Raw genomic sequence first — 22,941 nt, 5'->3', positions numbered from 1 at the left:
TAATAATACTATTAATAAACGTAATAATAAAGGACACATTCCTTCAAAGTGCTGTTGGGATCAATGGTAATAAAATGGTTTGTTTGTTTGGCTTTACAGCAATGCAACCTTTAGCATTGAAATGGAATAAAAACATTAAAAGATATATAGTGCCAAGACAATATGAATTGGAATTGGAAAAGTCGTAATTTTTAGGGTATCGGAATCAGTATCTAAAAAACTTTGAGCCTATTTTCTGATGCAAAAAACAAAAAAAAAAACAAAAAAAAAACGATAGTAATGATAAAATAATAAATATTTATTAATTTTAAAGTACCAGTAAAACTAAAATCGATAGATCATTCCTCACAAGTGTATTTTTACGTTTGAGAAAATATCCGCACACTTAACATGTGTTTTTACGGTAACCATGAAAAATAACTTCATAGTTAAATAGTTAGAGATTTATAAAGAATACGGAATCGGTAACTGTATTGGAATCAAGAAAAATATTAGAATTGTCCCATCACTTATATATATATATATAGGTTTAGCAAATATTTTTTAGGTTAATTCTCAAATATAACTTAAATGTTGCAACAATTAATTTATGCACTTTATTGAACACAAATTGCTACTTTACTCCTATACGAAGGGGATGAAATGTAGGTAAATACCTTTCTTAATGATGTAAGTGCACAACTGAATGAATAGGATTTGAACTCAACATAGCCGACTTCATAGTCGGTTACATTATTTATTAAACACTCTCCCTATTATCTATATAAATAAAATAGTAAATGTATGGGTGTGTGTGTGAAAATATTTAAACTACTGGTCACATAATATTTAAATTAACTGGAAATAATAATAATACACCAAGGATGGTTTAAAATGAGAAAATATTTATAGGGATGAATAACACAAAGCAATATGTTAACAAGTTGACGTGCAAAATGTTCATTTCAACTTGCCAACAAATTTCTATTACTTTTGCACAAGTGCAAATTCATTCATAGCCTGAATTTTTAAATCTTTCTTATCTGTCGATAACTCAAACAGTAGGGAACGTAGCTGGAGTGCTAAATATTTTGGTTTCAATTCTAGCTGATGGCACCCAAGTCATTTTATTTTTTAATCTTTTGAAATAAGTATCATATATTAGGTACAATATAATATTAAATAAAGAATTGGCTTTGTAATAATAAATACGAAATCTGCATGAATTAAAATATACTTAAGCATATTTTATAACGAGGCAAGGCTGTGTGCCCCTCGCTAGTATATAAATGAAAGATTATGTTTTCATTAAAACTCCAAAAATACTGAACTAATTCCTATAAGATTTTTAAAAGAGATTCCATAAGTCGCTACAAATAACAAACTACGTTTTTTTGTTTTTTCCCCCCATAAATATACACCTGGGAGAGCTGAAGCTTATTTTCTCTTGTTTAAGTGTTTAAATAAAAAGAAAAATATTTATAAATTAACAGTTCTTAAGATTTTGAAGTTTACATAAATACGTAAAATAGATTAAAATATAAACAAAAATAGAATGGAATGACTTTTGGAATTTAAGGAAAAATCTGGAATGAAAAGGAAATTGTTAATGCTAGATGTTAATAGTTGTTTTGTTTTACGGTATATTAACCCTTTTTCAGAATATTTAATGCCGAATCCCGTAATTTTAGAAAAAAGAAAGGTTTTATGCTTCAAGTTTTATCATGGTGTTTTAGTTTGGTTGTTTTGTAGAGAAAAATTGTGTTTGTTTTTGCAGAACATCATCGAATTTTGCAATGGTAAAGAAAAAAACAATTACATTAATGTTTGATGCATTTAAGTCAGGAAGCCATCCTCATTTGGTAGAACTGGTTAGCTAAATGTAAAAACAAAAAAGCGGGGGGGGGGGTAGAAGAGGGAAATAAATCAGGCCGCAGCATCCTTTGTGTGCCACTGTATTCTAATTATTTCACATGCTACATGTAGGGACTGCCAAGACAAACAGCCGGACTAACAAGCATACCTCATTTTGGGCAATGGGGACGGCATAACCTTACACCCACATCAGATAACATCCATGATGTATCATTATCCACAGAATAATAAAATGTTGCAAACTGTTTAATCTAGTTTTATCAACCTCAGTAAGTAGTCAGGGTGAATCCCATGTTTACAATATAACAAAATCTATCTCTTCGATGCCTGCCCGCTGTTAATTGTATTAAATGTTGAATACGCTAAGCTAAGCCACCATCTTTTAATAAACAGCAATAAGACAAGCGAAAGAATATTTAATAAGTTTCTCATAAAACAAGTCTACCAATTTCATAAGCAGATGTACCAATTTATATTTGAAGGCAACAATGTTACATAGCGGTCATACCTACATGATGACCAATGCAAGTACAACTTTTTTTATAGGTGTGTCATAATTTGTCTAAAGGATAAAGTCTTAAGTAAATGCTTAACTGATATTAATGGCAATAAATATAATGGCTCAGAAAGTGAGTAGTATTATAAAGATGAAAGTGTATAAAATAGTGTGACCTCCATACGGGGGGGGGGGGCTGTGATGTCTTGATTTATATAAGATCCTTCCTATAATCAAGAAAACCATGGATGTATACATAACGATGTGACAGGCAACCATGACGTAAGACCACAGTAATGTGAGAATAACAATCCCTGACATGAAGATCCAGAAAGGAATTTTCTAAGGAGATAAACTATCTCCTTTGCTTGGTGACGATCTGACCGAGGGCCATTAACAAGACTCAAACAAACAGTCAACCACCTGCTCTTCATGGATGACCTCCAGTTGTATGCCAGTTCAGACACGGACTTATGTCGACTTTTTACAGATTATACATACCTTCTCAAAAGATATTAGAATAAAATTTGGTTTGAACAAATGTGTCAAACGCTCACTCAGAGCTGGGAAGAAGATCCAAACGGAAACACAGCTTGATAAGTGTATTGACATCAAAGACCTAGAAGCACAGGAACAGTAACAATACCTTGGCATAGAAGAAAATAACTCAATCCAACATAGCAGAATGAGAGAAAAAGTAGGTAGAGAATATGCAGTGTAAGAAAAAATGACAAAACACAGCTCCCAAATAAAAACAAAGTAATTGCCATTAACCAGACTGCCATGTCAGTAATAAAATACAGCTTTGGCATTATTGACAGGCCACACAAAGAAATGCAGACACTATACAATTTCTAATCAAAGGGAAAAAAATTCATTGATTGATGGAAATGAAAAGGTAGTAAAGGGATAAATTTCTAAATCCTCAGTCACATTACTTTTGGGAACACATTTAACTCAAATTAACGCCCCTCTCTGCTCTATCATTTATTTATGTACAATTTTTGGCAACTGGTTCAATAGAAAAAAAAAAGGATAAAAAATATAAAGTTTGACTTAGTTTTTTTTCTTTTTTTGTACATAAACTAGTAAAAGTCAATTAAAAAAAAAAAACCTTATGCACTCATAATTTACTTCCTGGTAATTCCAAATAAGTGAGTATTATATTAAATATTTTGTTTTACCGTAGCCAGCTTGCGGTTATATTGAATCAGAATATGAAAGCGTTATATGTGTATATTTGGTAGTTACTGAGTTTTAGAACAACATACAGCCAGGCTGTCTTGATTTTATAGAATAGAAAATAAATTTTTAAATATGATCTACGTTTATTTATCTATTTATTTGTGGACTGTTATCCTCATCTTTATAGTTGGTGTTTCACAATGTTTCGGCCAACTATTTCCATATCCACCTTCAGGGCCCATGGAACAGTGGATAAAAGTGTTGTCTGAAGATAGCAGTTTCAATCCTACCCAAAGCAGGCCAGAGGATTAGTTGACCAAAACGTGGTGAGACAACAACAACTATGGAAGGCAGTAATTACTGAGGATACAATTAAGAGACTCCGCATTCCTACTCCGTCATGGTTAACCACCTGAAAAAGGCCAGTTGGCCGAAACGTGGTGAAACAACAAATATAAAGATGAGGATAACAGTTTGTAAATAAATAGATAAATATACAAATTACTCATCTCAAAGGAGTCCAATAAAAAATAATATGATCTATGTTGATCTTTTTTATTCTGTTTATAGCCCAAACTCAGAAAATTATCCAACCATAACACTTACATATATACAGGGTGAACCATAAAGACTAACATTTCAGAAATATTTCACAAAATATAATTGCAAAGTGACAGCTTGGTCCTCGGGACAAGATCACAGTGTAGTATGTGTTTTGATGCGACACTTCACCTTTTCTGTCCTCGGTCATTGGAGGAATGCTCATGACTGAGACAATTTTTATTTTTGTTCCTATACAGAGTGCCCCTTTTTAAGCAGCTGGATTTTCCTCATATGAAAAACCAACCTTGTCTAACTGTGCCTTCGTGACGAGGCAAGTAAATAGGAACATCAAGTTTCTTGATATGCATTGGCTCATTCCAAACAGTAATCAAGTATAACATCAAAAATAAATATATTAGATTATAGTATTGGAAAATGATGAAGTTGAAAGCAATAATATAGAAGTCTAAACTTTGTTAAACAAAAAATTTTTATGTTATGAAAGGTTATCGAGCAATACCACAACTTAGTCGTTTCTAGACTTGTAAACATTCAGTTTATAAAAAAAGCAAGTAAAGTATCCCCCGTGAGTGCACAATGAATGAGGCCTAAAAAAAATATGACTAAGTTCAGCACCCTCCCCCCATTTAGCCTCAAAAGTCCCCAGAGAACAACAAATCTTGGTGAAAATTGACAAACGGTGCAGTTTTAGGCCATAACATATGTAAATTTGAGTTTTGCACCATGCAAAAAAAGAAATAAGTCCATCATTTGCCCCCCACCCATTTAGTCCCAAAAGTTCCCAAGGCCTACACATATTTAAATTGGAGTTCAGCACCATGCATAACTGCTAAATAGACATACACAGAAAATTCTGGACAAATATGGTGAAATAGTCCAAAAAGAAAAAAAATATATATAGTGTTTTTATTAGCCCTAAAAGAGCCCCTGGGGCACACGCAAGAATTAGCGTGAAGTATAGACAAACAAAATTATATAGAAATCAGTTAGTTACAATTTTTCAGACAGTTTTATAAAAATCCAAGACATAAATTTTTTTAATAAGCACAAACGTGTCAATTTTAGCCATTTTAACCCGAAAGGCACCCCGGGTCGTGGTGGGTAACCAGAGTTTTCCCAGAAAATCCGTTTTGTTACTTTTTTTTACTCATATCATGCTTAATGTTTGTGCAAAATCTTTTAAAATAAATAGTTATTGAGAAAAGTGTGGACAGATGAATGGACAAACAGACAAAGGTGAATTTACAGGTCCACCCTCCTTGTGTTGGGGGACCAAAAATCAAATTGATTCAAAGACATTTGCAAAGATGCAGAGAGGGGGAAATTGGAAAAGAGTAGAGATCACACATACTTAAAGAACTAACTCATACACACATCATTTAATACACATTTGTATGTGTTTACCTTTGTTATTTTTAAGCAATAGAGATAAGGCTTGAGTTATGTCATTCACCTTGAATATTATGAGTGTTAAGTTATCTCCCTTACACTATTCTACCTTAGCCTTTTGGTCAAGATCAAAGTGTAGTATCTGTTCTTCAGATGCTGCACTTCTATTTCTTGTTCTCCTTCGGTGGAGGAGAAATCCTTCACGACTGAGACAATTTTTATTTGTGTACCTTTTCTCCACGTTAAAAAACGACCCTGGTGTCTAACTCTGTCCCGTGGGGAGGCATAGTAAATAGGTACACTATTCTACCTTAACTATAAGAATATCTAAATATTTTACTTTCGTTTTACATAAGTATTTATTTTTTTTTTTAAATATATAAAGTTATAGTAGCATTTTCAAAGTCAAACCCAAATAACATTTAAGATCACAAATCAATTTTTTCTTTCTAACTATCCAATTTCTTTTTCTTTGTAATGTGTTATTGGTAATGTACAATTTATATTAAAAACAATAACTTATAATATCATACTTATAATTTATATGCTATATCTCAAGATGTAAATTTTGAAGAACAGAATTTTAAAAATACCATTATTCAAATTGATCTTTGATAAACATGGAAATATAAGCATCATGTTTTTTTGTTTGTTTTTTTTTTTTTTTGCAGGTCTTATTTTCAACAAATACTTAACTTGCAATCACCATGAACAGTTAAAAATATTACAAACATTCTTGTTAAGTAGATATAAGAGTAAAAGAGAGAGAAAGGACTGAGATTATAAAAGAGGTTGTAAACCTCCATGCGTATAAACTGTCCTGCGGAATGCTAATTTTGGCAGCCTCTAACGAAATACTGCTCAACAAAACAGAGAAAAGAAAATGTGTAAAGAATCGCAGAGAACCAAGTTAGAATATTTTTATCTGGCCAAACAGGAAAATATTCACCATGCAAGTTGCATCAATCTCTGAGAATGATAAGATCTATGCAAAGAATACTAATGACATTCCTGGAGGCATTTAACCACATTTTCGGTGTCAGAAACTGGCAGAGTTAATGGCACGTAATTGCAGCGACACCAAGTCCCCTTCGGTCTTTATTGAAGAACAAGTGCCAAAGTTAATAAACAGTTTTTACATCAAAATCTTGGATTGCTAAGTTATTTTTTAGTACTTCTGCAGAATATGGACCGTGCTATTTTATTTATATAGGATTTGCAAATCAAATTACACTTTTACAGTATCTTGTTTATTAAATTGTTAGGTGAAAGTACAGAAAAGTTACAAAACGTCATCCCCTTCCTACTAAGAATAGTTTTTTAAATAATAATATTAATATCTCAGCACATATTCTGCATAAGTACCATGGTTTCTTTTTAGAGGAAAATATTTTGCATTTAAATTTTTTTTTTAATTGTTATTCATTCCAAACAAGGCATATTGCCACGGAGATGTAAAGCACTACTGTAGTTAGATTTAAAGTGAGGTATCCTAAATGGGGAGTTATGCAGCAAGGTGTTTGCTGACATTACATTTAAACTTCTGTATGTTAATGCAATTAAAAGAGCAGGGGGGGGGGGCTCCAAGAGTAAACAGTTTGAAGAAAGAAGCTATTAGATTAAGAAGTTTTCCAGCATCTGCTAAACTTGTGAAGGGGTAGGATTTTGCTACTAGTCAGTTTTGGTCAGGGATTTATGTTGAAGAGGTACAAGTGCCATAAGTTCATGAAACCACATTTTATGGAACTTCGATGTAACCCGGATACTTTTCCGATTCTTATAGCTCACTTATATTATGTCTCCTAATGCAATCAGGTGGTCACTAGCAGACCGTGGGTGTGGCAGCAGGACTCAACACTGGCCCATAAGGGCAAAGAGACCCAGGCTTGGCTTCAGAAGGAGTGCTACAACTTTATACTCTTCTCTCATTGGCCCTTCTTCTCCCGCAACCTGAACTCGCTGGACTACTTCATTTGGTCAGGCATCAAGAACATTACCAACATGACCTCTCACAACACTAAAGTCAGCCTTTCACTGGCACTTGTGGAAAAGGCATGCTCCCAGTTCTGGATCCGTATCAAGGCGGTGATTGAGGCTGATTGTGGCTACATTGAATAGATGTCAGCTCTACTACATAATGAAGTCACCTGAATTGATATTTTCAATAAAAGTTTTAAAATAATGCTGTACTGTTGTTTTCTTTGGGGCAACAAATTTATTCTTCTGCCATGTATTCTTATAGTTACTGTTTTAAAAAAGTTCTCCTTCCGAAAGCAAAAACAAAACCCTCATTTTAGATGCAACTGTATTCGTTAACAACAATCTAGAAGTGTAAGCCATGTTTAGTTTCAGAACAGTTTCAGATGGTTCGTTGTTCTAAACAAGTCTTGAGAGGTGACTGGTTTGCAGTAGACAGAACAGTTTCCGATGGGTCGTTGTTCTAAACAAGTTTGGAGAGGTGACTGGTTTGCAGTAGACAGAACAGTTTCCGATGGTTCGTTGTTACACACAAGTCCTGAGAGGTGACTTGTTTGTAGTAGACAGTTCCACAGAGCAAAATATTCTTACCGTATCGAGACGAAAAAAAACATGTGAAATTGCTACAGAAAAGGTTTAATATTTATGGAGCAATTCTGGTTTCTGATTGGTTGGTAACAGAATGTGAATTAATTCGATTCGTCAGTTCCTAGCAGCATCGTTTATAAATAAAATCGTCCGGCTGTGTGGGATCATACCCCATTACACATCCAAAATATTGCAACAAACAATAACAACTAAAAAAAAAAAAAAAAGAGAGCAGAAACAGTTGGATCAATCTCTTTGAATTTCAAGGTCAAGGTTAAATTGAAAGTCAAGGACAAGGTTAAGTAGGGTCGACATAGCCAGTAATAGTTGATGTTTGTATCTAAAATCAAAAATAAAGATAAAGAAAATCTGATATCTGAACAAAATTGGGTCAAAAACATCTTTGTAAAATCAATCACTCATTTATTTTATGTTCTTGCTGTTTACTCAATCGACAAATCAATAAATATTCATATCGCGTCAATGAAAAACGCTGTGTGAAAAGCTGATTTGCCAGAAGGTTTTGGCACACAAACGAAAAAAGTATGCTCAATGGTGGCAATGCAAGTTCAACCTTACTATTCAATTTTAAATTTGCCCTGAAAAGTGTGTGTGTGAGAGAGAGAGAGAGAGAGAGAGAGAGAGAGAGAGAGAGAGAGAGAGAGAGAGAGATGATATAGCATTGAGAAATATATTTCATATACTAAAAACAAGAAAATCCTAAAAAATATATAAAGATACAAATTAAATTTAAGACAGTTAATCCTTTATGACCTGAATTATGATGTAGATGATTAAAAAATATTTGTTAATTTTAGATGGTGGTATACTGAATGTAAGCAATGGACAGTTGCAATCTGGTAGTATCTGGTATCTACATAGAAGGCATGTTTGAATCAATTCCTACTTTATGATGTTATATTCATTTATTTATGACTGAACGAATTAGTTCAACCAGGTCATAACGGGTTAATATATGATTTTTTTTTAATCTTATAAATTTCAATTAATAACAGTTAAGATCTATATCTGTGATTATTGACATAACAGATGGTTTCATTATCTACTAAATTTAGAAACTAACTGCAAATTTTATTTAAAATCTTATTGTATAAATATTAATTACATACAAAGATGCATTTATAAATTTGTCATATATCGGATAGTGTTCAGTATTTAAATTTGTATTAGTAGAGCAAATAAATTTATGTTATCTAGTTTACACTGATAATACTGAAAGGTACTAGTTTCAAAATTTGTCTCTGAACAAACCAATAATTTAAAACTCTGGTATAATCAGATCATATGGTATCACTGGAAGAATACATAACATAATTAAATCCTTCTTAGATAAGAGAAAAATCCAGGTTGTCGTCGACGGTCGTACATCTAAACAATGATATAAATGCTGGAGTGCCTCAGGGGTCTATACTTGGACCTCTGTTATTCCTAATATTCATAAATGACCTCCCTGACAAAATTGTCTGCGAGATGGGTATATATGCTGACGACACCACACTCTATAACAGACATGACAGGAAAACAAATGAACACATATCTAAAGAAATGGCAGAAACACTAGAGGATGACCTTCGATCTGTAGTGGAATGGGGACATAAATGGGTGGTCACATTCAATGCTGCCAAGACTGAACTCGTTTCCTTCAATAATTACAAGAAACCTTCTCTACCATTAATAGCAATGGCCAATAACTCTTTATCTGAAAGTACATCTTTTAAACTCCTTGGCCTAATACTCACAGGAAACAGGAGTTGGAACAATTACATTGAGAGTATCGCCAGGACCACTGTGAAGAAGGTAGGTTCTCTCTACCGTGCTAGAAAGATACTAATGCCCAAAAGTATCCTGTACCTCTATAAGTCCACCATTCGCCCCATGTATGGAGTATTGCTGTCATATTTGGGCTGGTGCATCTGCTACTAGTCTCTCGCTCCTAGACAAGGTTTAAAAGAGAGTCGCCAATCTGATAGGTCCTGAACTGTCAGCTAAACTTCAGCCTCTGTCCCATCGACGAAATGTTGCATCCCTCTGCCTGTTCTACAAGTACGTTGACAGTGAATGCGCTGACGAACTGCAAGCACTTATGCCCCCTCAACATAAATACCCCCAACAAACCCGACAAGCAGCTAAATCCCACTCCTTCACAGTAGAGATCCCTAGATGCAAGAGAGCCTTCTACTCCAGTAGTTTCTTCCCCAGAACAGCTAGACTTTGGAATTCCCTTCCGGGTCCCTGCTTCCTCAACTGTACTGATATGCAGGAGTTCAAGTGCAACGTGAACCGACATCTTGTGGCCCAACTCCCTACACAGTACCCCTGATGCCTATGTCCCTGATAGTAGCCCCCTACAACAAAGTGACAATGTGCCTTGTTTGGGGTGAAAATGTAATAAAAAAAGTTTTTTTTTGAAATTTAAAGCATCAGAATGTTTAATTTTGTATAATTACATATTTTTCGTTAAATATATCTCATTTACACCAGATGTGGATTGCACGTTGGCCATACCGGCAGATCATAATATTTCTCTATTATCTATCATTTGTGTTGACTAGGGGGACCAGTAGAAATTCTACAGTGGACTTTTTCATATCTAATATATTCATGTTGGCATTCTGTGGATGTTCAGTATTAATGAAGACGCTCTGATATTATTTTAACTCTTTTGTTAAAACTGCAAAAGTATTTATCTAAGCTAGCAGAGATGCCTGGCATAGCCCGGTTGTAAAATACACTTAAATATAATATTTTAATTTATGCAGATTTCATATATATTATTATAGAGTCAATCTTCTGTCGATTTTTATATATTATAAAGTTGTGATTTCCAAAAATAAAAAAATATATCCATATGATTTGGGTGCATCAGCTTGAATCAAAACTGAAACCAAAATGTATAAAGAATTTATAAAAGAAAATAGATGACTTGAGTGACATCAGTTGTAATTGAAACTGAAACCGAAACTTGTGAATTCTTAGTAAAATTATTTATTACAAGAAATGGAAGGTCATAATTAAACGGGAGTCACTCGGAAGAAAAAAGATGCAAATGTGACACACTAAATAAGACACATGCTATTGTATTAATATACTAGCGGGGGTATCCGGCATTGCCCGAGTGTTTGTTTCCGGGACGGGGGGGGGGGGAGTTTTAAAAAATGTTATGGTAGGTAAGTAGGAAGGATCAACCCGGAGTCATGAGTAAAAGTAGGAAAATAAAGTGTGAAAAAAAAAAAACAAAAAAAAAAATATCTGCAACGTTAACAGTTCGACCACCAAGAAAAGTCCATTCCAGTTGTTTAGGCAAAAAAAAAAAAAAAAAAAAAAAACGACTACGGTAGGTCGGCGCGAACGTGAAAATATAATGTGAATTGTCCAGCACGCTAACCACTACGCCACAGAGCACTGCAGCTTAGTTTAGTGATTTTAAATAACTTCACATGAAAGAACTACGAAGCCAAACCAGTGTTCTCTTCTCAACTGTTCCTTGTGAACGATCCCCAAACGGTGTTAAGTGGTGGCAGGGGGAGGAGGAATTTATTATAGAGAAAATATTTTACCACTTCCATTGATCTTAACCGATTTTGGCCGTGACTTCTCAGCAGAAAAAGTATAGAAATCTAAGATTATCGAGGAATTTGAGAAATAATAAGCCTATAACACACCTCAGATATTGTTCTGCCGTTTGTGCATATTATATTTGCATGAAATATCTTGATTTTTAATCCTATTAATGTCAAAATCAGACGAGAAAAAATGAGTTCATTTTATTTATATAGAGATAGATTTTGATCTGTCATTCCTTGCTTACCCCTAAGTGTGTGTGTGTGTGTGTGTGTGTATATCTATTTATCCAGTCGGTGCTTCATTTAACATGTTCATACCATTATAGATGGTGACAACACAAAGCTGACTCCAGTCCAGACACCTTCAAACTTGATAGTAAGGAGTAAAACTATCATCAAAGTGCATACTACAAATTCACTTAAAGATAACAATTTCATTCCTCTGCATCCTTAAAACGAACAAACTAGTGAAAGTTCAGTGTTCGTTTGCACGCAACATGGTATGATGGAAATAATTGTTGTAAATTGGACTGTTAGTGACAAACAAGTGTTGCAGTCCATATACACAAGAGTGAACTAAATTCAAATCCAACACCAGCAGAAATGATATTGCCAAGATAGCAAAAAAGAGTCAGCAACTTCAAATTTCTGTAGACCATCTGCAGAGGACTCAGTACAGAAAATTAAAAATATCACGACAATAGATCATTCAAAGTGTCTTTAAAATTTAAGTACTTATTAAGTTTACAATGCAATTGCAGGCAACTTCATATTGGCATCTTCCAACAGATTGCATAAGCAGCTGAAAGATGTCGAAGCAATTATCCACTCAGCAGTCAGAAGATGACAAATTTTAAAGAAAGCATGAAATTCATTAAATCACAAAAAGAATTTTAAACCTAAAATAACTTTCAACATTTAATGCTAATGTGAAACGTCCCCTTCCCCATATCGAGAATGACTTTCTAAACAGAAAGCCATTCTCGATATGGGGAAGAAACAACAATTTGTTTTGAAATAATTGTCTGGCAGTCACTGCTTTAGCATAATTCAGCTGCTTCTGTAACCTGCCAGAAGATGCCAATGTGAAGTTATGGGAGAGTGGGTCATAAACTGGATAAGTACCAAAATTTGTTTTACATTTTGAAATAAGAATCTTTTGAATATGAAACCAATCGTGATCTGATGGGTTAGTATTTGTTATATATATATATATATAATCATTAAGTATATAATTTTCTTAACTTTGACATTCATTAATAAATAATCATGTTTTTACAAATATTTACTTAAAAATGGATTATGCAATAAAGGATGAATGGTATCTTCTGGCATTATCAAGTAAATGTATGCATATTTCTTTCTGGATAAAATATAATTTGTTTTTTTCTATTTTTCTTTTCTCTCTATTAATGATTTGCCTCCTCCCACTAAACGTATCACTCTTTATGCCATTTGCCTTCCTCCTATCATATAAACTTCTGCATGTTAGTGCAATTGAGGGAGCAGAGGGAGGGGGACTCCAAGAGCAAACAGTTTGAAGAAAGAAGCTATTAGATTAAGAAGTGTTCCAGCATCTGCTAAACTTGTGAAGCCCCCCCCCCCCCATAAAAAAGGTGGCTATGAACGGGGTGTTAATTTTACGTTAAATTAATATACAAAAGTGATCCCCTACTTTTTAAAGTATAATTTTTTCATATGTTGGAAACTACTTGTTTCCTTGGATTTTAACTTATTTTCATTTTCAGCACCCTCTAGTAGCCCTATAATAGAGGTAATTTCAAAGGATTTTTGAGAGTGGAAAGATATTGTGCCTTTACCAATATTTCAATCATAACCATTTTTTTTTTCTAGTTTTGCATATGAATTACAAAATATTTTATATTTTCCCCTAAACCTCTGGCCTTGATGGAAGGGAGACTAAAACTTGCTATGGTTTCAAATGATCTGAAATAACAGCAAGGGGAGACTTGATTCCAAATATTTCTCAGGTGTTATATCTCCCCTCTTTTGGGAATAGGTACAATTATGAATATCCCCAGTATCAAATAATCCTTATAGACTGAAATTTACTTTATGTATGAAAACCAAAGAGGAGAGATATAACATATGAGAATCAAGTCTCCCCTTGCTGTTATTTCAGATCATTTGAAACCATAGCAGCAAGTTTTAGTCTCCACTTCATCAAGACCAGAGGTTTTGGGGATATATATATATATATATATATATATATATATATATATATATATATATATATATATATATATATATATAAACGCATGTCCACATTATATCTCAATAGTGCGATATTAGAGCTCTAAATTTTTAAGTTAATGAAGGGAATAAATTTACACAAGTTCATAAAAAAAACTTTTTTATTGGAAATGTTTTTTCTACCTTCGTCAAACACATTCTTTATACACAAAGTGTCAAAGTGTGCAAAGAAATTATAAAAAAATGTCAACAATTTTTCTAGAAAGAAGAGGGGGAGGGCGCTTCATCAGTGCCTAAGAAATTCACCCATCCAGTTAGAAAAACTACAGTGCAATTATATATATATATATATATATATATATATATATATATATATATATATATATATATATATATATATATATATATCAATCATGCTATTCGGAGGAAGCGTTATATAAGGGAAAATCTGTCTACCCCTAGGTCTAACGTCCAAATTGTCATATGCATCTACTTATTAGCCTGTTTATATTTTATTGTTAAACATTGGTAAAAATAAATGTTAACATTGATATAACCAAATAATAAACATTTAAACTAACTGTATTTGCTTGAGTTTAAAGCTTTTTTTTTTTATTCTAACCCTTAGTTCTTTATTTCGACTACTCTCTTCATATTTTTTCTAACATTACAATTGACTATCATTGTTTTAGTAATACATATTAGAAAAAAATATATCTCTTGCTTTGGATTTTTTTTTTATTTAAATCTAATAAAATAGAATTTAACATCTATTAAAGCTCATTATAGAATCAACAATTACTGAAATTAATTATTTTCTTAATGAAAACATTAAACTGTTCAAGACAAACTGTAGGCGGAGCCAATAACATTCAAATATCCATTTTGTTTTTCTCAACAAAAGGAAATAAGAATCAAATAAAAGAGAGACCATCAAACAAAATCTCTTCTTCAAGGGATTTGATGGAAATGAGCAGACAGAGCCTTGCTACTTTTGTAAATAATCTCCTTCATGCTACGATTTGCTAAGAGCAAATCGATACCAATTGCTTTCCGATCTACGTCAGTATTACCATCTCAACATAAAAGCAAATCAATAAATCAATTTACCTTAGGAAACTACTGTCCCCTGTTGGGATTTTTACGATGTTGCTAGACAACAAATTTTCAGGTGCAAACTCATCTCTATAAGGCGCGGTCTGTCTGTTGGTCGCACATTAGTTAGAAATAGCATTTTAATAACTATATGTACATATCGAATGGATGCATCTTATTTTAGATATGCCCAAACATTCAACATTAGTTGGTCTGTTATGCTTAAGTATAAAATAACATTTTCGTTAGTCTGTAATGCTCAAGCTTCAAATATAATTTTTACCAATGAAGGGGGTGGATTGAAGGAAATTGGAAACTTTTACAAAGACACCTCCGTTGTATTTTGCATTACTGGCATATCAACCGTTCTCCGCTAACAACTCAATCTAAAGTCTCTGCCATGTTTCTTGTTATAGCAGCATCTTCACAAAGAGAGAATTGATTCACAACACAATCTTCTTTAACTCTTTGCCTAGGTAATGCAAGCTGAGGACCCAGAATAAATCATTAAGGGGGCTGAGCAAAGAGGTCTCCAATGGATTAAATAAAGGGTTCAGTTCCAAATTCCTTTTAGGTTCCCAAGTTTAAAAAGACATTTCAAGAAGGTTGGAGGTCACATTGGCCAAAACATAATTAGCAACCAATAGTAACCCAAAAATTTATTTTTATATGAATTTTTAAGTAGCAAGACTTAAAAACTTTATAATTTTAAAGATGAGGAATTTAGATAGTTTTTCTTTGGGATATTTTTATTATTATTATTATTGATATTTCTATTTCTATTATAGTTCGGTGAGTAACCATTTAGACCTTCTACAAATACATACCCCCACTCCAGTATCCTCCTCAAATATGATTTTTGTTAATTATGCGATTTAAAATATGTAATTGACATCTACCTCTGTCATCTCTCCTGCTACAGTAAGGTCTTTGATGATTTGAGCATATAGCGCATATCATATGAAGAGAAAGTTAATTTGCAATGTAATCCTCTCTATTTGGGTTGTGCAAGCATATCAGTGGACAACAGAGGAGGACTTGGCTGAACTCTCAAATACATAGGTGGTCAGCCTTCAACTGTGGAGCTTTATACTGTGGTACTGCTTTCCAGTTGACTACAACATGGTCATTTGGAAATTAAATGTAAACAAGTTCTTACTTTATTATTGGAATTCTGTGGGATGAGTAATTTGTGTATTTATTTATTTGCGAACTGTTATCCTCATCTTCATAGTTGTTGTTTCACCACGTTTCAGCCAACTCATCCTCTGGCCTTCTTCAGGTGATTAACCATGATGGGATAGGAATGCTGAGTCTTAACTGTATCCTCAGTAATCACTGCCTTCCATAGTTGTTGTCTCAACACGTTTTGGCCTACTAATCCTCTGGCTGGCTTTGGATAGGATTGAAGATCTTATCTTCAAACAATGCTCACCTGGAACCGCAGAGATTCAACACCTCTATCCACTGCACCACAGGCCCCAAAGGGTGATTAAGGTTGAATTTTTTTGTCTTATAAATCCAAGTTTTTAGTTCTTATCTGGTCTTCCATAGTCGAGTCCGTACCAAATGGTATATTATTTTATCATTGGAATCCTTTGAGATTTTATATATTTTATTTGCTTATTTGCAGACTGTTATCCTCATCTTCATAGTTGCTGTTTCACAACGTTTCGCGACAGGATAGAAGACAACAATCATGCAAAGCAATAACTACAACAAAAACTATGAAGATGATGATGATGACAGTCCACAAATAAATAAAATAAACAAGTTCTTGTTGAGCTTTCCTCTTAAATAAAATTCTACCAGATTTCCACCACAATCCATCATTGTGGTGTTATCTCCTTAACATCTTAACACTTGTTAACTCTTACTCTCAAGCAGCTTTCAAGCCTTGGTAAGCAGTAACTTTGATGTAAAACAAATATTGTACACAGACTTATATAATCTTGAAATAAACAACATTATTTACCGTTGTTGGCTCACTGTGTATGTGCGAATGATGTGAACAAGAGAGCAGTATCAACAATCTGTGAGCTTCATTGGAGTCTGTCACCTTTAAATGGATTATTTGAAATTTAGTGCACTTCTGCGTGCTGAAGAGAAATAACAGGGTCTTTCACTGATGCACAGGAAGATTTGATTCCTGCCAGATCCAACCATGCTGAGAGGATTACATACACCTGACTAAGCATGAAGAGTAGGTCCGAGTAGCCTGACAAACTTGAGTGCTACCCAACCAACAACAGCAATTTATTATTATTATTATCATCATCTAGGACAAAACTGGATTGGGCTGACTCGGAACAGATAATCCTGAGTTATTGATTTGTGATCTGCACTGATCAGACACTCGCCAGTGATAAAAAGTGAATAATGAATGTGTGCATGTGTATGTGCTATCTATATAAAACGCAAAAGCGGCACGCGCATTTTTGTATGTCCATAAAAGGCTTTTTTCGCCGGGGTTCTCCAGGGGTTTGCTATTTCTTAGAATTTTGTATATACCCCCTAGATCGTAATATCTATAATTTGTGAAGGGACATCGTGACTAAATTTATTTTGATCGACTTTTCTAGAATTCGTGCTATTTCGTTCTGTCCTGTGTTTGTTAGTGTTTTTCATATGAATAAAGTGAAACTAATTAAAACGAATGTAAATCCTCGGCTTTCCAGCCGGGAATATCCTGAAAACAATTAGGTTGGATCAATGTGGTGAAAATCATCATATCAGACAATTGCTATTCATTTGGACACACCCCTTTTTTTATGGGGAGCTAATTTTCCCTAACATCTTGGGGAAACAAAACCAAAAAAAAACTGCCTCACAGCTAAAGTTCTGTGCGGGATTTCATTTTCCCGATGCCGTGATGTTTGACCTCATTAAATTTACACACCTGTCATTCAACTTTTTAACCGTTAAATTAGAACACTTTTCACTTCCTGTTCCATCGTGGCCAAGCGGTAAGTTGTTAGGTTCTTTCACACTTTCTTTTTCACCTTCGCATCAAGGGTTCGGGTTCGAGCCTACCTACCTACTACAACTTTTTTTTTCTCAACGCACACCTAAAAACATCCAGGCACTGCCAGGCACCCATGCTAGTATCTTATATAATACAAATTGCATCTCTTTCAATTTTTAGGTATAAATAGGTCTTCTTTTGCATGTAACAGTAAGGTAATTCGGTATATGTTCAAGCAAACACTAGCAGCAGCTTACTTGATGTATTAGTATTGTTTGTGCGGTAAATGCAGCAACTGATTCTTTTTTTAAGTATAAAAGTTGTAGAGGAAATGAGCAGTTTGCTTTTGTTTCTCAATGTTTACAAAAGATATGTTTGTGCAACAATAAATTCTCTACCTGTCAATATTTAAATATTTTTAAGGAGTGCTCAGTTTCTAGCACAACATTCTAATAAATCAATCACTCATTTTAGAACAACTCAATGTTTTTAGGCTAAATTTCGCAAATTTAGTCTTTTTAAAGCAGTTCAGCCTTTTTTTTTTTTTTTCCAATTTTGCTTGAAATTTTCGATTATTTTATATACATAAATATATATGTGTAAATTATTTTGTGGAGGAGGGGGTGAAACTGTTGCTATACATATATCTGTGTGTTTGTTAACCAACATTATACCAAACATCAGAAACATCTAGCATGAATTATTTTGTTTGTGAATAAGACAAAAATCATGATTAAAGAAGGAAGTCCACTTTTGACCAAAGTTAACGCCTTATACAGCCTAACATCATAATTGTATTTGAGTAGTTTTATCACCACACAAGTAGGAGAGCTTAGCATATAAGATCAACAGTAGGTTTTTTGATAAGACGGGTGCATTCGAAATAAATGTTTCTGTTTAGAACACAACTTAAGCATGACATTTGACTTTTACTTTTACAAAATCAACAGTAGGTTCTCTACAGTGCAATGTAGACTACAAAGTATTGTAGTAATAAAAGTATTGGAAGGTGGAACATTAATAGACACTCATTCAATCCTGGGCAATATCGGGTCTCCCTGTTTATATATATATATTCCACATTTTTACTGAATTGGCACCATTTGATTCGAGTGGCAAGGATAAGTCCAGGAGAACTGGAAACAATGCCAATTTAAGCAGAAAGCACATACAGCACCTTTATTAGTCATCCATTTAGTATTGGCCAGGATCAACATTGCTTAACTTTGGTTATCTAATGAGAATTGGATTGTCAACGTAATTATGAATATTATATATTTAAGAGAGAGAGTGAGAAGTAAAGGGAGGAAAGGCATATGTGGTAGAAGATCAGCTTCCATCTATCGATAAGACAATAGATAACATTCACCATCATAATTCATTCTTGTCAAGAACCAGGTTTTCTCTAATAGCATATCAGTATAAATCTTAAGTAGATTAATGGAAATCTGCTCGAAGACTTCGAAAAGTCTGTTTGCACTCATATAGAAACAATTGAGATGGCAAGTGAAATGGGGATTTAACATTTCCGGATTTAGAGAGAAAGAGAATCCTTACATTTAAATAAACTTGATGAAAGATAGAAATTGCTTAGTCTTTCACTCAATAAACGTTTATCAGATGAAGTTTAAGTCTTCTATACAGATGATGACACAATGCCATGGTTTTATATAATCTTGGTTGTAATATCCATCAACACAAACTATTGAATACTATATGTGATATGACAGTATGCATGAAACAAACTTGCAAAGTCCATATTAATAAAATCGTTAGAACAAAATATTTTACCTTTATATATATATATATATATATATATATATATATATATATATATATATATATATATATATATATAAAATTATGAAAATATATATGGCAATTAAGCTACACGTTCACGAGAATCAAACGTGGAATATTCTGTGTAGCTCAATTGCCATATATATTTTCATAACTTACTACCTACTTCTACCTATGTATTGAGCACTGTTGAAATAAATACTAAAATTTACGCATAAAATTATATGTTCATATATTAATTTATGTGATTAAATGAGGTAATCATATATATATAAGAAACAAATAATACAGCAAAAAAGAAATGCTCACTTGATATGATCCGATGTAAACTTTAATATAAATATTACTATTTATATATCAATGAATTAATCCCAACCAAATAAAAAAGCCCAATACAGACATAATAGAAAGCAGAGCTTAGTATATGGGAAAAAGGAATTTAAAACTTTAACTTAAAATTTACACTTAAATCTATTATTCGACAGACACACACACATATATATATGGGGAAATAAAAGAATTTAAAACTGTAAATTAAAATTTACAATTAAATTTATTATTCGACAGAATACTCCAAAAACAATTTACAAAGTCCTTATTCCGCGGAGTTTCAAAGAATGCCACTTTTGCTATTCTTCTCATCTTATTTTGTTGAATAAGAAATTTAAGTGTGATTTTTAATTTACAGTTTTAAATGCCTTTATTTTCCACTATATATATATATATATATATATATATATATATATATATATATATATATATATATATATATATATGAATGAAACTTTGTAATTAAATTCAATAAATGTATTTCTTGTTGAATAAAAGCCTTTCATAATTTTTTTAATTTACTAAATTTAATTCTAAATTTTCATTTGTATTATTGCTCTATCTCATATATTGAGGTTTTTTATCTGATTGGGATTGTCTTATAAATATTGATACTAATATTTATATGGACTTTCATTTTACAGTATTATACAAGCTATAATTCGAAAGTATTTCAAAATTTCAGCGAATGTATATATCTGTGTTAGGATGCTTAATAAATAAAGCAAAACTTTCGGGATAGCAGAATCAGTATGAGAAAGATTTAAGCCTAATTTCCTTTTTCAAAAACGATTATTTTTATATATATTTTAACTTAATTTTCCATTGCTGGTACTAATTATAAAATAAATATTTGATTTTAAAGTACTAGTAAAACTAAAATTTACAGATAACGGATTTAGATAAAAATGGCACCAAACAAAATAACATAATAAAAATGGCACAGGCAAAAATGGCATGAGTGGATAGAAGAGGGGGAAAAAATGGCACAAGTGAAAATATAGATAAAAATTTTAGACTGAGCTTATCATCAAAATTTTAATACAACAAAGAATTTTCTGGATTTCATGCCTGTAAGAAATCGTCAGGCTAAAAATTGATTTGTCAGTTTTTACTGTGGATTGTTGCAGCATGTCAAGAATAAAATGCAATTCTATTTAAATTCATTCCGAAAATACTTTTACTGGGTTAGAATTATCTTCAAATGGCTACCATTTTAAAACGGGTATGTAACTCTATTCGTTTATATAGAGTGACTTCCTTTTGAAACAAATATATTTTGGGGAACATAAAACTAGCACTTAAAGTGTGTTCATATATTGGCCATAGATGTACCTAGACAGGCACAAATAATTAGTGGATTACAAAAGAATAGGAAAAACCTTTCATAGGAGTTTAAATGCCCATTGCGAGTCTGTGTCTTTGACAACGAGAAAATAAACATATATAGGCTTGACTACTATCATACATCTTTCTGACACCAGTACCACTAATAAACCCTTTACATCTTTCATTCTTGTCTCCGAATTTCGAAAGCTTTTAGTGAACAACACATATATTGTTGGACAAACTACTAACAAGCATAAACTTCATATACTAGAAGAATTACTAATTAAATCAAAGAAACCAAATTTTAACAAAGTTTCAATAACGGCGATAACATTATTAAATAACTTTATTAGTAATGTAGGTCCTATTGATATAAGTAATAACGTGATTTACTGGAGGAGAAAAAACTTCACATCTATAAATAGCCTAAAATCTTTACTAGTTATGAACCCTGATGGTGGATCTGAAAGTACTCGGGTCAAAAGTGACTATGGCAATTCCACCAACCAGTTCTTGTCAAAAACAACTTATTAAAAAAAAAAAAAAAAAAAAAAAAAACTGGAGGATTCGAGCTAAAATAGTAGACAAGAAGTGTCTATATTATTTAATGAAATTTACTTAAAGGAAAGAATACTGAATGCATATATATATATATATATATATATATATATATATATATATATATATATATATATATATATATATATATAAATAATAGCAGGCTGCCCGGTGTTGCCCGATTGTAAGATACACTTAAGTATGATATTTTAATTCATGCAGATTTCATATATTTATTATTATAGAAACGATTCTCTATCGATTACTACATTCAACCTAATATATAGTAGTCAGATCAAAATATGACTTCGGTGCCATCAGCTAAAATCGAACCCAAAACATACAACATTCCACTCTTTCCCCTTAGCCATGCCTAGATATATATATTTACCTGTCATCCCTTTTTTAAAAGATGAAATTGCCTAATAGTGGAAGACAAGATGCAAGCAAGTCCACAGAGTTCTATAATTATACAGATTTATACGCACACACACACACGTGTGTGTATGCGTATACATGCACAAATATATGCACTTTTTCAACAAATCATTCATAACTGATCGACTTAATCTAGATTTTACAAGATATCTTCTAAAAATCACAGTAGATGACTGACTAATTGAACTTATTTTAGAATGTTTTATAAATTATTAGAATCGAATTATCAAAATAAAAGTAAAACGCAATAACAATCAATAGTGAAATAACTAATTTAGAATTAGCAACAAATGTGATTTTCATGGTTTATAACAACAGAAAAGAAAAAGTGCTTCGATCAAATTTAATAATTTAATACATCAATCGGAGAACCGTGTTTGCTAAATCATGGTTTGAAAATAATTTGCTAAAACTAATAAATTATTCAATAAATACATGAATTTACTGTTCAAATGAAAACAGAAAAGGCGAAAAATATGAAAGCTAATCTAACTCTTCATAAACAGATGGTATTGAAGTTTTTCAGAAGTGAATATGAAGTAATATTATATGCACTTGACAATCGTATAAATACA

General features: G+C 32.5%; 1 protein-coding gene across 3 annotated transcripts in view; it reads right to left on the bottom strand.

Moving 5' to 3' along the window:
- Nucleotides 1–22,941, bottom strand: part of LOC145284498 (cAMP-dependent protein kinase regulatory subunit) — a 611,528-nt gene that overhangs the window by 181,793 nt on the left and 406,794 nt on the right. The gene's annotated exons all lie outside the window — the stretch shown is intronic.

The sequence above is a fragment of the Euprymna scolopes genome, chromosome 9 (assembly GCF_053919585.1).
Source record: "Euprymna scolopes isolate OS-2025 chromosome 9, ASM5391958v1, whole genome shotgun sequence".
Lineage (NCBI taxonomy): Eukaryota > Metazoa > Mollusca > Cephalopoda > Sepiida > Sepiolidae > Euprymna > Euprymna scolopes.
The sequence above is the reverse complement of the archived record's forward strand: the minus strand, read 5'-3'. Positions and strand labels throughout refer to the sequence as shown.